The sequence below is a fragment of the Hemitrygon akajei genome, chromosome 6, assembly GCF_048418815.1.
Source record: "Hemitrygon akajei chromosome 6, sHemAka1.3, whole genome shotgun sequence".
In the NCBI taxonomy this organism is placed as follows: domain Eukaryota; kingdom Metazoa; phylum Chordata; class Chondrichthyes; order Myliobatiformes; family Dasyatidae; genus Hemitrygon; species Hemitrygon akajei.
Genome location: NC_133129.1, coordinates 114,610,921 through 114,627,034, shown reverse-complemented (window position 1 = coordinate 114,627,034; position 16,114 = coordinate 114,610,921). Strand labels below are relative to the sequence as shown.

The 16,114-nt window shown below is 55.9% G+C and overlaps 1 protein-coding gene across 1 annotated transcript in view; it reads left to right on the top strand.

Moving 5' to 3' along the window:
- Positions 1–16,114, top strand: part of LOC140729837 (mucin-6-like) — a 432,642-nt gene that overhangs the window by 161,221 nt on the left and 255,307 nt on the right. The window lies entirely within an intron of this gene.

Below are 16,114 nucleotides of genomic sequence, written 5' to 3'. Positions count from 1 at the left end.
TCGACCCAGTACCCGGTCTGAATCCCACACCGGATCTCAACCCAGTACCCGGTCTGAATCCCACACAGGATCTCAACCCAGTACCCGGTCTGAATCCCACACCGGATCTCAACGCAGTACCCGGTCTGAATCCCACACATGATCCGAACCCAGTACCCGGTCTGAATCCGACACAGGATCTGAACCCAGTACCCGGTCTGAATCCGAATTAGGATCTGAACCCAGTACCCGGGCTGAATCCGACACCGGATCTGAACCCAGTACCCGGTCGGAATCCCACACAGGATCTGAACCCAGTACCCGGTCGGAGTCCCACACAGGATCTGAACCCAGTTCCCAGACTGTATCCCACACAGGATCTGAACCCCGTTCCCGGTCGGAATCCCACATAGGATCTGAACCCAGAACCTGGTCTGAATCCCACACAGAATCCGAACCCAGTACCCGTTCTGGATCCCACACCGGATCTTAACCCAGTACCCGGTCGGAATCCGACACCGGATCTGAACCCAGTACCCGGTCTGAATCCCACACCGAATTTCAACCCAGTACCCGGTCTGATTCCCACACAGGATCTTAACCCAGTACCCGGTCTGAATCCCACACCGGATCTCAACCCAGTTCCCGGTCAGAATCCCACACAGGATCTGAACTCAGTTCCCGGTCTGAATCCCACACAGTATCTGAACCCAGTACCCGGTCGGAATCCCACACAGGATCTGAACCCAATTCCCGGTCTGAATCCCACACAGGATCTGAACCCAGTTCCCAGTCGGTATCCCACACAGGATGTGAAACCTGCACCCGGTCGGAATCCCACACAGGATCCGAACCCAGTACCCAGTCTGAATCCCACAGCGGATTTCAACCCAGTACCCGGTCTGAATCCCACACCGGATCTCAACCCAGTACCCGGTCTGAATACGACACCGGATCTGAACACAGTACCCGGTCGGAATCCCACACAGGATCTGAACCCAGTTCCCGGTCGGAATCCCAGACAGGATCCGAACCCAGTACCCGGTAGGAATCCCAAACAGGATCCGAACCCAGTACCCAGTCTGAATCCCACACCGGATTTCAACCCAGTACCCGGTCTGAATCCGACACCGGATCTGAACACAGTTCCCGGTCGGAATCCCATACAGGATCTGAACCCAGCATCAGGATGGAATGCCACACAGTATCTCAACCCAGTATCCCGTTTGAATCCCACACCGGATCTCAACCCAGTTTCCGGTCGGAATCCCACACAGAATCCGAACCCAGTACCCGGTCTGAATCCAACACCGGATCACAACCCAGTACCCAGTCTGAATCCCACACCGGATCTCAACCCAGTTCTCGGTCAGAATCCCACACAGGATCTGAACCCAATTCCCGGTCTGAAGCCCACACAGGATCTGAACCCTGCACCCGGTCGGAATCCCACACAGGATCCGAACCCAGTACCCGGTCTGAATCCGACACCGGATCTGAACACAGTACCCGGTCGGAATCCCACACAGGATCTGAACCCAGTTCCCGGTCGGAATCCCACACAGGATCCGAACCCAGTACCCGGTCGGAATCCCACACAGGATCCGAACCCAGTACCCAGTCTGAATCCCACACCGGATTTCAACCCAGTACCCGGTCTGAATCCCACACCGGATCTCAACCCAGTACCCGGTCTGAATCCGACACCGGATCTGAACACAGTACCCGGTCGGAATCCCACACAGGATCTGAACCCAGTTCCCGGTCGGAATCCCACACAGGATCTAAACCCAGTACCCGGTCGGAATCCCACACCGGATCTGAACCCAGTACCCGGTCTGAATCCGACACCGGATCTGAACACAGTTCCCGGTCGGAATCCCATACAGGATCTGAACCCAGCATCAGGTTGGAATGCCACACCGTTTCTCAACCCAGTATCCCGTTTGAATCCCACACCGGATCTCAACCCAGTTTCCGGTCGGAATCCCACACAGAATCCGAACCCAGTACCCGGTCTGAATCCCATACTGGATCTCAACCCAGTACCCGGTCTGAATCCCACACAGAATCCGAACCCAGTACCCGGTCTGAATCCCACACCGGACCTCAACCCAGTTTCCGGTCAGAATCCCACACAAAATCCGAACCCAGTACCCGGTCTGAATCCCACACTGGATCCCAACCCAGTACCCGGTCTGAATCCCACACCGGATCTCAACCCAGAACCCAGTCTGAATCCGACTCCGGATCTGAACCCAATACCCGGTTGGAATCCCACACAGGATCTGAACCCAGCACCCGGTCGGAATCCCACACAGGATCCGAACCCAGTACCCAGTCTGAATCCCACACCGGATCTAAACCCAGTACTCGGTCGGAATCCCAAACCTGATCTCAACCCAGTTCCCGGTCGGAATCCCACACCGGATCTGAACCCAGTTCCCGGTCTGAATCTGACACTGGATCTGAACACAGTACCCGGTCTAAGTCTGACACCGGATCTCAACCCAGTACCCGGCCTGAATCCCACACAGAATCCGAACCCAGTACCCGGTCTGAATCCCACAACGGATCTTAACCCAGTACTCGGTCGGAATCCCACACCGGATCTCAACGAAGTACCCGGTCTGAATCCGACACCGGATCTGAACCCAGTACACGGTCTGAATCCCACACCGGATCTCAACCCAGTACCCGGTCTGAATCCGACACAGGATCTGAACCCAGTACACGGTCTGAATCCCACACAGAATCAGAACCCAGTTCCCGGTCGGAATCCCACACAGGATCCGACCCAGTACCCGGTCTGAATCCCACACCGGATCTCAACCCAGTACCTGGTCTGAATCCCACACCGGATCTCAACCCAGTACCCGGTCTGAATCCGACACAGGATCTGAACCTAGTACCCATTCGGAATCCCACACCGGATCTGAACCCAGTACTCGGTCTGAATACGACACCGGATCTGAACCCAGTTCCCGGTCGGAATACCACACAGGATCTGAACCCAGCATCATGTTGGAATGCCACACCGTATCTCAACCCAGTACCCTGTCTGAATCCCACACCGGATCTCAACCCAGTTTCCGGTCGGAATCCCACACAGAATCCGAACCCAGTACCCGGTCTGAATCCCACACAGAATCTGAACCCAGTACCCGGTCTGAATCCCACACCGGATCTCAACCCAGTTTCCGGTCAGAATCCCACACAGAATCCGAACCCAGCACCCGGTCTGAATCCCACACCGGATCTCAACCCAGTACCCGGCCTGAATCCCACACAGAATCCGAACCCAGTACCCGGTCTGAATCCCATACCGGATCTTAACCCAGTACTCGGTCAGAATCCCACACCGGATCTCAACCCAGTACCCGGTCTGAATCCGACACCAGATCTGAACCCAGTACCCGGTCTGAATCCCACACAGGATCTGAACCCAGTTCCCGGTTGGATTCCCACACCGGATCTCAACCCAGTACCCGGTCTGAATCCGACACCGGATCTGAACCCAGTACCCGGTCTGAATCCGACACCGGATCTCAACCCAGTACCCGGTCGGAATCCCACACAGAATCTGAACCCAGCTCCCGGTCGGAATCCCACACCGGATCCGAACCCAGTACCCGGTTTGAATCCCACACCGGATCTCGACCCAGTACCCGGTCTGAATCCCACACCGGATCTCAACCCAGTACCCGGTCTGAATCCCACACAGGATCTCAACCCAGTACCCGGTCTGAATCCCACACCGGATCTCAACGCAGTACCCGGTCTGAATCCCACACATGATCCGAACCCAGTACCCGGTCTGAATCCGACACAGGATCTGAACCCAGTACCCGGTCTGAATCCGAATTAGGATCTGAACCCAGTACCCGGGCTGAATCCGACACCGGATCTGAACCCAGTACCCGGTCGGAATCCCACACAGGATCTGAACCCAGTACCCGGTCGGAGTCCCACACAGGATCTGAACCCAGTTCCCAGACTGTATCCCACACAGGATCTGAACCCCGTTCCCGGTCGGAATCCCACATAGGATCTGAACCCAGAACCTGGTCTGAATCCCACACAGAATCCGAACCCAGTACCCGTTCTGGATCCCACACCGGATCTTAACCCAGTACCCGGTCGGAATCCGACACCGGATCTGAACCCAGTACCCGGTCTGAATCCCACACCGAATTTCAACCCAGTACCCGGTCTGATTCCCACACAGGATCTTAACCCAGTACCCGGTCTGAATCCCACACCGGATCTCAACCCAGTTCCCGGTCAGAATCCCACACAGGATCTGAACTCAGTTCGCGGTCTGAATCCCACACAGTATCTGAACCCAGTACCCGGTCGGAATCCCACACAGGATCTGAACCCAATTCCCGGTCTGAATCCCACACAGGATCTGAACCCAGTTCCCAGTCGGTATCCCACACAGGATGTGAAACCTGCACCCGGTCGGAATCCCACACAGGATCCGAACCCAGTACCCAGTCTGAATCCCACAGCGGATTTCAACCCAGTACCCGGTCTGAATCCCACACCGGATCTCAACCCAGTACCCGGTCTGAATACGACACCGGATCTGAACACAGTACCCGGTCGGAATCCCACACAGGATCTGAACCCAGTTCCCGGTCGGAATCCCAGACAGGATCCGAACCCAGTACCCGGTAGGAATCCCAAACAGGATCCGAACCCAGTACCCAGTCTGAATCCCACACCGGATTTCAACCCAGTACCCGGTCTGAATCCGACACCGGATCTGAACACAGTTCCCGGTCGGAATCCCATACAGGATCTGAACCCAGCATCAGGATGGAATGCCACACAGTATCTCAACCCAGTATCCCGTTTGAATCCCACACCGGATCTCAACCCAGTTTCCGGTCGGAATCCCACACAGAATCCGAACCCAGTACCCGGTCTGAATCCAACACCGGATCACAACCCAGTACCCAGTCTGAATCCCACACCGGATCTAAACCCAGTAGTCGGTCGGAATCCCAAACCTGATCTCAACCCAGTACCCGGTCGGAATCCCACACCGGATCTCAACCCAGTTCCCGGTTGGAATCCCACACAGGATCTGAACCAAGTTCCCGGTCTGAATCTGACACTGGATCTGAACCCAGTACCCGGCCTGAATCCCACACAGAATCCGAACCCAGTACGCGTTCTGAATCCCACACCGGATCTCAACCCAGTACCCGGTCTGAATCCGACACAGGATCTGAACCTAGTACCCGGTCGGAATCCCACACCGGATCTGAACCCAGTACTCGGTCTGAATACGACACCGGATCTGAACCCAGTTCCCAGTCGGAATACCACACAGGATCTGAACCCAACATCATGTTGGAATGCCACACCGTATCTCAACCCAGTACCCGGTCTGAATCCCACACCGGATCTCAACCCAGTTTCCGGTCAGAATCCCACACAGAATCCGAACCCAGCACCCGGTCTGAATCCCACACCGGATGTCAACCCAGAACCCAGTCTGAATCCGACTCCGGATCTGAACCCAATACCCGGTTGGAATCCCACACAGGATCTGAACCCAGCACCCGGTCGGAATCCCACACAGGATCCGAACCCAGTACCCAGTCTGAATCCCACACCGGATCTAAACCCAGTACTCGGTCGGAATCCCAAACCTGATCTCAACCCAGTACCCGGTCGAAGTACCACACAGGATCCGAACCCAGTACCCGGTCGGAATCCCACACCGGATCTCAACCCAGTTCCCGGTCGGAATCCCACACCGGATCTGAACCCAGTTCCCGGTCTGAATCTGACACTGGATCTGAACACAGTACCCGGTCTAAGTCTGACACCGGATCTCAACCCAGTACCCGGCCTGAATCCCACACAGAATCCGAACCCAGTACCCGGTCTGAATCCCACAACGGATCTTAACCCAGTACTCGGTCGGAATCCCACACCGGATCTCAACGAAGTACCCGGTCTGAATCCGACACCGGATCTGAACCCAGTACACGGTCTGAATCCCACACCGGATCTCAACCCAGTACCCGGTCTGAATCCGACACAGGATCTGAACCCAGTACACGGTCTGAATCCCACACAGAATCAGAACCCAGTTCCCGGTCGGAATCCCACACAGGATCCGACCCAGTACCCGGTCTGAATCCCACACCGGATCTCAACCCAGTACCTGGTCTGAATCCCACACCGGATCTCAACCCAGTACCCGGTCTGAATCCGACACAGGATCTGAACCTAGTACCCATTCGGAATCCCACACCGGATCTGAACCCAGTACTCGGTCTGAATACGACACCGGATCTGAACCCAGTTCCCGGTCGGAATACCACACAGGATCTGAACCCAGCATCATGTTGGAATGCCACACCGTATCTCAACCCAGTACCCTGTCTGAATCCCACACCGGATCTCAACCCAGTTTCCGGTCGGAATCCCACACAGAATCCGAACCCAGTACCCGGTCTGAATCCCACACAGAATCTGAACCCAGTACCCGGTCTGAATCCCACACCGGATCTCAACCCAGTTTCCGGTCAGAATCCCACACAGAATCCGAACCCAGCACCCGGTCTGAATCCCACACCGGATCTCAACCCAGTACCCGGCCTGAATCCCACACAGAATCCGAACCCAGTACCCGGTCTGAATCCCATACCGGATCTTAACCCAGTACTCGGTCAGAATCCCACACCGGATCTCAACCCAGTACCCGGTCTGAATCCGACACCAGATCTGAACCCAGTACCCGGTCTGAATCCCACACAGGATCTGAACCCAGTTCCCGGTTGGATTCCCACACCGGATCTCAACCCAGTACCCGGTCTGAATCCGACACCGGATCTGAACCCAGTACCCGGTCTGAATCCGACACCGGATCTCAACCCAGTACCCGGTCGGAATCCCACACAGAATCTGAACCCAGCTCCCGGTCGGAATCCCACACCGGATCCGAACCCAGTACCCGGTTTGAATCCCACACCGGATCTCGACCCAGTACCCGGTCTGAATCCCACACCGGATCTCAACCCAGTACCCGGTCTGAATCCCACACAGGATCTCAACCCAGTACCCGGTCTGAATCCCACACCGGATCTCAACGCAGTACCCGGTCTGAATCCCACACATGATCCGAACCCAGTACCCGGTCTGAATCCGACACAGGATCTGAACCCAGTACCCGGTCTGAATCCGAATTAGGATCTGAACCCAGTACCCGGGCTGAATCCGACACCGGATCTGAACCCAGTACCCGGTCGGAATCCCACACAGGATCTGAACCCAGTACCCGGTCGGAGTCCCACACAGGATCTGAACCCAGTTCCCAGACTGTATCCCACACAGGATCTGAACCCCGTTCCCGGTCGGAATCCCACATAGGATCTGAACCCAGAACCTGGTCTGAATCCCACACAGAATCCGAACCCAGTGCCCGTTCTGGATCCCACACCGGATCTTAACCCAGTACCCGGTCGGAATCCGACACCGGATCTGAACCCAGTACCCGGTCTGAATCCCACACCGAATTTCAACCCAGTACCCGGTCTGATTCCCACACAGGATCTTAACCCAGTACCCGGTCTGAATCCCACACCGGATCTCAACCCAGTTCCCGGTCAGAATCCCACACAGGATCTGAACTCAGTTCCCGGTCTGAATCCCACACAGTATCTGAACCCAGTACCCGGTCGGAATCCCACACAGGATCTGAACCCAATTCCCGGTCTGAATCCCACACAGGATCTGAACCCAGTTCCCAGTCGGTATCCCACACAGGATGTGAAACCTGCACCCGGTCGGAATCCCACACAGGATCCGAACCCAGTACCCAGTCTGAATCCCACAGCGGATTTCAACCCAGTACCCGGTCTGAATCCCACACCGGATCTCAACCCAGTACCCGGTCTGAATACGACACCGGATCTGAACACAGTACCCGGTCGGAATCCCACACAGGATCTGAACCCAGTTCCCGGTCGGAATCCCAGACAGGATCCGAACCCAGTACCCGGTAGGAATCCCAAACAGGATCCGAACCCAGTACCCAGTCTGAATCCCACACCGGATTTCAACCCAGTACCCGGTCTGAATCCGACACCGGATCTGAACACAGTTCCCGGTCGGAATCCCATACAGGATCTGAACCCAGCATCAGGATGGAATGCCACACAGTATCTCAACCCAGTATCCCGTTTGAATCCCACACCGGATCTCAACCCAGTTTCCGGTCGGAATCCCACACAGAATCCGAACCCAGTACCCGGTCTGAATCCAACACCGGATCACAACCCAGTACCCAGTCTGAATCCCACACCGGATCTAAACCCAGTAGTCGGTCGGAATCCCAAACCTGATCTCAACCCAGTACCCGGTCGGAATCCCACACCGGATCTCAACCCAGTTCCCGGTTGGAATCCCACACAGGATCTGAACCAAGTTCCCGGTCTGAATCTGACACTGGATCTGAACCCAGTACCCGGCCTGAATCCCACACAGAATCCGAACCCAGTACGCGTTCTGAATCCCACACCGGATCTCAACCCAGTACCCGGTCTGAATCCGACACAGGATCTGAACCTAGTACCCGGTCGGAATCCCACACCGGATCTGAACCCAGTACTCGGTCTGAATACGACACCGGATCTGAACCCAGTTCCCGGTCGGAATACCACACAGGATCTGAACCCAGCATCATGTTGGAATGCCACACCGTATCTCAACCCAGTACCCGGTCTGAATCCCACACCGGATCTCAACCCAGTTTCCGGTCGGAATCCCACACAGAATCCGAACCCAGTACCCGGGCTGAATCCCACACAGAATCTGAACCCAGTACCCGGTCTGAATCCCACACCGGATCTCAACCCAGTTTCCGGTCAGAATCCCACACAGGATCTGAACCCAGCATCAGGATGGAATGCCACACAGTATCTCAACCCAGTATCCCGTTTGAATCCCACACCGGATCTCAACCCAGTTTCCGGTCGGAATCCCACACAGAATCCGAACCCAGTACCCGGTCTGAATCCCACACCGGATCACAACCCAGTTTCCGGTCAGAATCCCACACAGAATCCGAACCCAGTACCCGCTCTGAGTCCCACAACGGATCCCAACCCAGTAACCGGTCTGAATCCCACACCGGATCTCAACCCAGTACCCGGTCAGGATCCGACTCCGGATCTGAACCCAGTACCCGGTCGGAATCCCACACAGGATCCAAACTCAGCACCCGGTCGGAATCCCACACAGGATCCGAACCCAGTACCCAGTCTGAATCCCACACCGGATCTAAACCCAGTAGTCGGTCGGAATCCCAAACCTGATCTCAACCCAGTACCCGGTCGGAATCCCACACCGGATCTCAACCCAGTTCCCGGTTGGAATCCCACACAGGATCTGAACCAAGTATCCGGTCTGAATCTGACACTGGATCTGAACCCAGTACCCGGCCTGAATCCCACACAGGATCTGTACCTAGTACCCGGTCGGAATCCCACACCGGATCTGAACCCAGTACTCGGTCTGAATACGACACCGGATCTGAACCCAGTTCCCGGTCGGAATACCACACAGAATCTGAACCCAGCATCATGTTGGAATGCCACACCGTATCTCAACCCAGTACCCGGTCTGAATCCCACACCGGATCTCAACCCAGTTTCCGGTCGGAATCCCACACAGAATCCGAACCCAGTACCCGGTCTGAATCCCACACAGAATCTGAACCCAGTACCCGGTCTGAATCCCACACCGGATCTCAACCCAGTTTCCGGTCAGAATCCCACACAGAATCTGAACCCAGCACCCGGTCTGAATCCCACACCGGATCTCAACCCAGTACCCGGACTGAATCCCACACAGAATCCGAACCCAGTACCCGGTCTGAATCCCATACCGGATCTTAACCCAGTACTCGGTCAGAATCCCACACCGGATCTCAACCCAGTACCCGGTCTGAATCCGACACCAGATCTGAACCCAGTACCCGGTCTGAATCCCACACAGGATCTGAACCCAGTTCCCGGTTGGATTCCCACACCGGATCTCAACCCAGTACCCGGTCTGAATCCGACACCGGATCTGAACCCAGTACCCGGTCTGAATCCGACACCGGATCTCAACCCAGTACCCGGTCGGAATCCCACACAGAATCTGAACCCAGCTCCCGGTCGGAATCCCACACCGGATCCGAACCCAGTACCCGGTCTGAATCCCACACCGGATCTCAACCCAGTACCCGGTCTGAATCCCACACCGGATCTCAACCCAGTACCCGGTCTGAATCCCACACAGGATCTCAACCCAGTACCCGGTCTGAATCCCACAACGGATCTCAACGCAGTACCCGGTCTGAATCCCACACATGATCCGAACCCAGTACCCGGTCTGAATCCGACACAGGATCTGAACCCAGTACCCGGTCTGAATCCGAATTAGGATCTGAACCCAGTAACCGGTCTGAATCCGACACCGGATCTGAACCCAGTACCCGGTCGGAATCCCACACAGGATCTGAACCCAGTACCCGGTCGGAATCCCACACAGGATCTGAACCCAGTTCCCAGACTGTATCCCACCCAGGATCTGAACCCCGTTCCCGGTCGGAATCCCACACAGGATCCGAACCCAGTACCCAGTCTGAATCCCACAGCGGATCTAAACCCAGTAGTCGGTCGGAATCCCAAATCTGATCTCAACCCAGTACCCGGTCGGAATCCCACACCGGATCTCAACCCAGTTCCCGGTTGGAATCCCACACAGGATCTGAACCAAGTTCCCGGTCTGAATCTGACACTGGATCTGAACCCAGTACCCAGCCTGAATCCCACACAGAATCCGAACCCAGTACGCGTTCTGAATCCCACACCGGATCTCAACCCAGTACCCGGTCTGAATCCGACACAGGATCTGAACCTAGTACCCGGTCGGAATCCCACACCGGATCTGAACCCAGTACTCGGTCTGAATACGACACCGGATCTGAACCCAGTTCCCGGTCGGAATACCACACAGGATCTGAACCCAGCATCATGTTGGAATGCCACACCGTATCTCAACCCAGTACCCGGTCTGAATCCCACACCGGATCTCAACCCAGTTTCCGGTCGGAATCCCACACAGAATCCGAACCCAGTACCCGGTCTGAATCCCACACAGAATCTGAACCCAGTACCCGGTCTGAATCCCACACCGGATCTCAACCCAGTTTCCGGTCAGAATCCCACACAGAATCTGAACCCAGCACCCGGTCTGAATCCCACACCGGATCTCAACCCAGTTTCCGGTCAGGATCCCACACAGAATCTGAACCCAGCACCCGGTCTGAATCCCACACCGGATCTCAACCCAGTACCCGGCCTGATTCCCACACAGAATCCGAACCCAGTACCCGGTCTGAATCCCATACCGGATCTTAACCCAGTACTCGGTCAGAATCCCACACCGGATCTCAACCCAGTACCCGGTCTGAATCCGACACCAGATCTGAACCCAGTACCCGGTCTGAATCCCACACAGGATCTGAACCCAGTTCCCAGTTGGATTCCCACACCGGATCTCAACCCAGTACCCGGTCTGAATCCGACACCGGATCTGAACCCAGTACCCGGTCTGAATCCGACACCGGATCTCAACCCAGTACCCGGTCGGAATCCCACACAGAATCTGAACCCAGCTCCCGGTCGGAATCCCACACCGGATCCGAACCCAGTACCGGGTCTGAATCCCACACCGGATCTCGACCCAGTACCCGGTCTGAATCCCACACCGGATCTCGACCCAGTACCCGGTCTGAATCCCACACAGGATCTCAACCCAGTACCCGGTCTGAATCCCACACCGGATCTCAACGCAGTACCCGGTCTGAATCCCACACATCATCCGAACCCAGTACCCGGTCTGAATCCGACACAGGATCTGAACCCAGTACCCGGTCTGAATCCGAATTAGGATCTGAACCCAGTACCCGGTCTGAATCCGACACCGGATCTGAACCCAGTACCCGGTGGGAATCCCACACAGGATCTGAACCCAGTACCCGGTCGGAATCCCACACAGGATCTGAACTCAGTTCCCAGACTGTATCCCACACAGGATCTGAACCCCGTTCCCGGTCGGAATCCCACACAGGATCTGAACCCAGAACCTGGTCTGAATCCCACACAGAATCCGAACCCAGTACCCGTTCTGGATCCCACACCGGATCTTAACCCAGTACCCGGTCGGAATCCGACACCGGATCTGAACCCAGTACCCGGTCTGAATCCCACACCGAATTTCAACCCAGTACCCGGTCTGATTCCCACACAGGATCTCAACCCAGTTCCCGGTCAGAATCCCACACAGGATCTGAACTCAGTTCCCGGTCTGAATCCCACACAGTATCTGAACCCAGTACCCGGTCGGAATCCCACACAGGATCTGAACCCAATTCCCGGTCTGAATCCAACACAGGATCTGAACCCAGTTCCCAGTCGGTATCCCACACAGGATGTGAACCCTGCACCCGGTCGGAATCCCACACAGGATCCGAACCCAGTACCCAGTCTGAATCCCACAGCGGATTTCAACCCAGTACCCGGTCTGAATCCCACACCGGATCTCAACCCAGTACCCGGTCTGAATCCGACACCGGATCTGAACACAGTACCCAGTCGGAATCCCACACAGGATCTGAACCCAGTTCCCGGTCGGAATCCCAGACAGGATCCGAACCCAGTACCCGGTAGGAATCCCAAACAGGATCCGAACCCAGTACCCAGTCTGAATCCCACACCGGATTTCAACCCAGTACCCGGTCTGAATCCCAAACCGGATCTCAACCCAGTACCCGGTCGGAATCCCATACAGGATCTGAACCCAGCATCAGGATGGAATGCCACACAGTATCTCAACCCAGTATCCCGTTTGAATCCCACACTGGATCTCAACCCAGTTTCCGGTCGGAATCCCACACAGAATCCGAACCCAGTACCCGGTCTGAATCCCACACCGGATCACAACCCAGTTTCCGGTCAGAATCCCACACAGAATCCGAACCCAGTACCCGGTCTGAATCCCACAACGGATCCCAACCCAGTAACCGGTCTGAATCCCACACCGGATCTCAACCCAGTACCCGGTCTGAATCCGACTCCGGATCTGAACCCAGTACCCGGTCGGAATCCCACACAGGATCCAAACCCAGCACCCGGTCGGAATCCCACACAGGATCCGAACCCAGTACCCAGTCTGAATCCCACAGCGGATCTAAACCCAGTAGTCGGTCGGAATCCCAAATCTGATCTCAACCCAGTACCCGGTCGGAATCCCACACCGGATCTCAACCCAGTTCCCGGTTGGAATCCCACACAGGATCTGAACCAAGTTCCCGGTCTGAATCTGACACTGGATCTGAACCCAGTACCCCGCCTGAATCCCACACAGAATCCGAACCCAGTACGCGTTCTGAATCCCACACCGGATCTCAACCCAGTACCCGGTCTGAATCCCACACCGGATCTCAACCCAGTTTCCGGTCGGAATCCCACACAGAATCCGAACCCAGTACCCAGTCTGAATCCCAAACAGAATCTGAACCCAGTACCCGGTCTGAATCCCACACCGGATCTCAACCCAGTTTCCGGTCAGAATCCCACACAGAATCTGAACCCAGCACCCGGTCTGAATCCCACACCAGATCTCAACCCAGTACCCGGCCTGAATCCCACACAGAATCCGAACCCAGTACCCGGTCTGAATCCCATACCGGATCTTAACCCAGTACTCGGTCAGAATCCCACACCGGATCTCAACCCAGTACCCGGTCTGAATCCGACACCAGATCTGAACCCAGTACCCGGTCTGAATCCCACACAGGATCTGAACCCAGTTCCCGGTTGGATTACCACACCGGATCTCAACCCAGTACCCGGTCTGAATCCGACACCGGATCTCAACCCAGGACCCGGTCGGAATCCCACACAGAATCTGAACCCAGCTCCCGGTCGGAATCCCACACAGGATCCGAACCCAGTACCCGATCTGAATCCCACACCGGATCTCGACCCAGTACCCGGTCTGAATCCCACACCGGATCTCAACCCAGTACCCGGTCTGAATCCCACACAGGATCTCAACCCAGTACCCGGTCTGAATCCCACAACGGATCTCAACGCAGTACCCGGTCTGAATCCCACACATGATCCGAACCCAGTACCCGGTCTGAATCCGACACAGGATCTGAACCCAGTACCCGGTCTGAATCCGAATTAGGATCTGAACCCAGTACCCGGTCTGAATCCGACACCGGATCTGAACCCAGTACCCGGTCGGAATCCCACACAGGATCTGAACCCAGTACCGAGTCGGAATCCCACACAGGATCTGAACCCAGTTCCCAGACTGTATCCCACACAGGATCTGAACCCAGTTCCCGGTCGGAATCCCACACAGGATCTGAACCCAGAACCTGGTCTGAATCCCACACAGAATCCGAACCCAGTACCCGTTCTGGATCCCACACCGGATCTTAACCCAGTACCCGGTCGGAATCCGACACCGGATCTGAACCCAGTACCCGGTCTGAATCCCACACCGAATTTCAACCCAGTACCCGGTCTGATTCCCACACAGGATCTCAACCCAGTACCCGGTCTGAATCACACACCGGATCTCAACCCAGTTCCCGGTCAGAATCCCACACAGGATCTGAACCCAGTTCCCGGTCGGAATCCCAGACAGGATCCGAACCCAGTACCCGGTAGGAATCCCAAACAGGATCCGAACCCAGTACCCAGTCTGAATCCCACACCGGATTTCAACCCAGTACCCGGTCTGAATCCCAAACCGGATCTCAACCCAGTACCCGGTCGGAATCCCATACAGGATCTGAACCCAGCATCAGGATGGAATGCCACACAGTATCTCAACCCAGTATCCCGTTTGAATCCCACACCGGATCTCAACCCAGTTTCCGGTCGGAATCCCACACAGAATCCGAACCCAGTACCCGGTCTGAATCCCACACCGGATCACAACCCAGTTTCCGGTCAGAATCCCACACAGAATCCGAACCCAGTACCCGGTCTGAATCCCACAACGGATCCCAACCCAGTAACCGGTCTGAATCCCACACCGGATCTCAACCCAGTACCCGGTCTGAATCCGACTCCGGATCTGAACCCAGTACCCGGTCTGAATCCCACACCGGATCTCAACCCAGTTTCCGGTCAGAATCCCACACAGAATCTGAACCCAGCACCCGGTCTGAATCCCACACCGGATCTCAACCCAGTTTCCGGTCAGAATCCCACACAGAATCTGAACCCAGCACCCGGTCTGAATCCCACACCGGATCTCAACCCAGTAGTCGGTCGGAATCCCAAACCTGATCTCAACCCAGTACCCGGTCGGAATCCCACACCGGATCTCAACCCAGTTCCCGGTTGGAATCCCACACAGGATCTGAACCAAGTATCCGGTCTGAATCTGACACTGGATCTGAACCCAGTACCCGGCCTGAATCCCACACAGGATCTGAACCTAGTACCCGGTCGGAATCCCACACCGGATCTGAACCCAGTACTCGGTCTGAATACGACACCGGATCTGAACCCAGTTCCCGGTCGGAATACCACACAGAATCTGAACCCAGCATCATGTTGGAATGCCACACCGTATCTCAACCCAGTACCCGGTCTGAATCCCACACCGGATCTCAACCCAGTTTCCGGTCGGAATCCCACACAGAATCCGAACCCAGTACCCGGTCTGAATCCCACACAGAATCTGAACCCAGTACCCGGTCTGAATCCCACACCGGATCTCAACCCAGTTTCCGGTCAGAATCCCACACAGAATCTGAACCCAGCACCCGGTCTGAATCCCACACCGGATCTCAACCCAGTACCCGGCCTGAATCCCACACAGAATCCGAACCCAGTACCCGGTCTGAATCCCATACCGGATCTTAACCCAGTACTCGGTCAGAATCCCACACCGGATCTCAACCCAGTACCCGGTCTGAATCCGACACCAGATCTGAACCCAGTACCCGGTCTGAATCCCACACAGGATCTGAACCCAGTTCCCGGTTGGATTCCCACACCGGATCTCAACCCAGTACCCGGTCTGAATC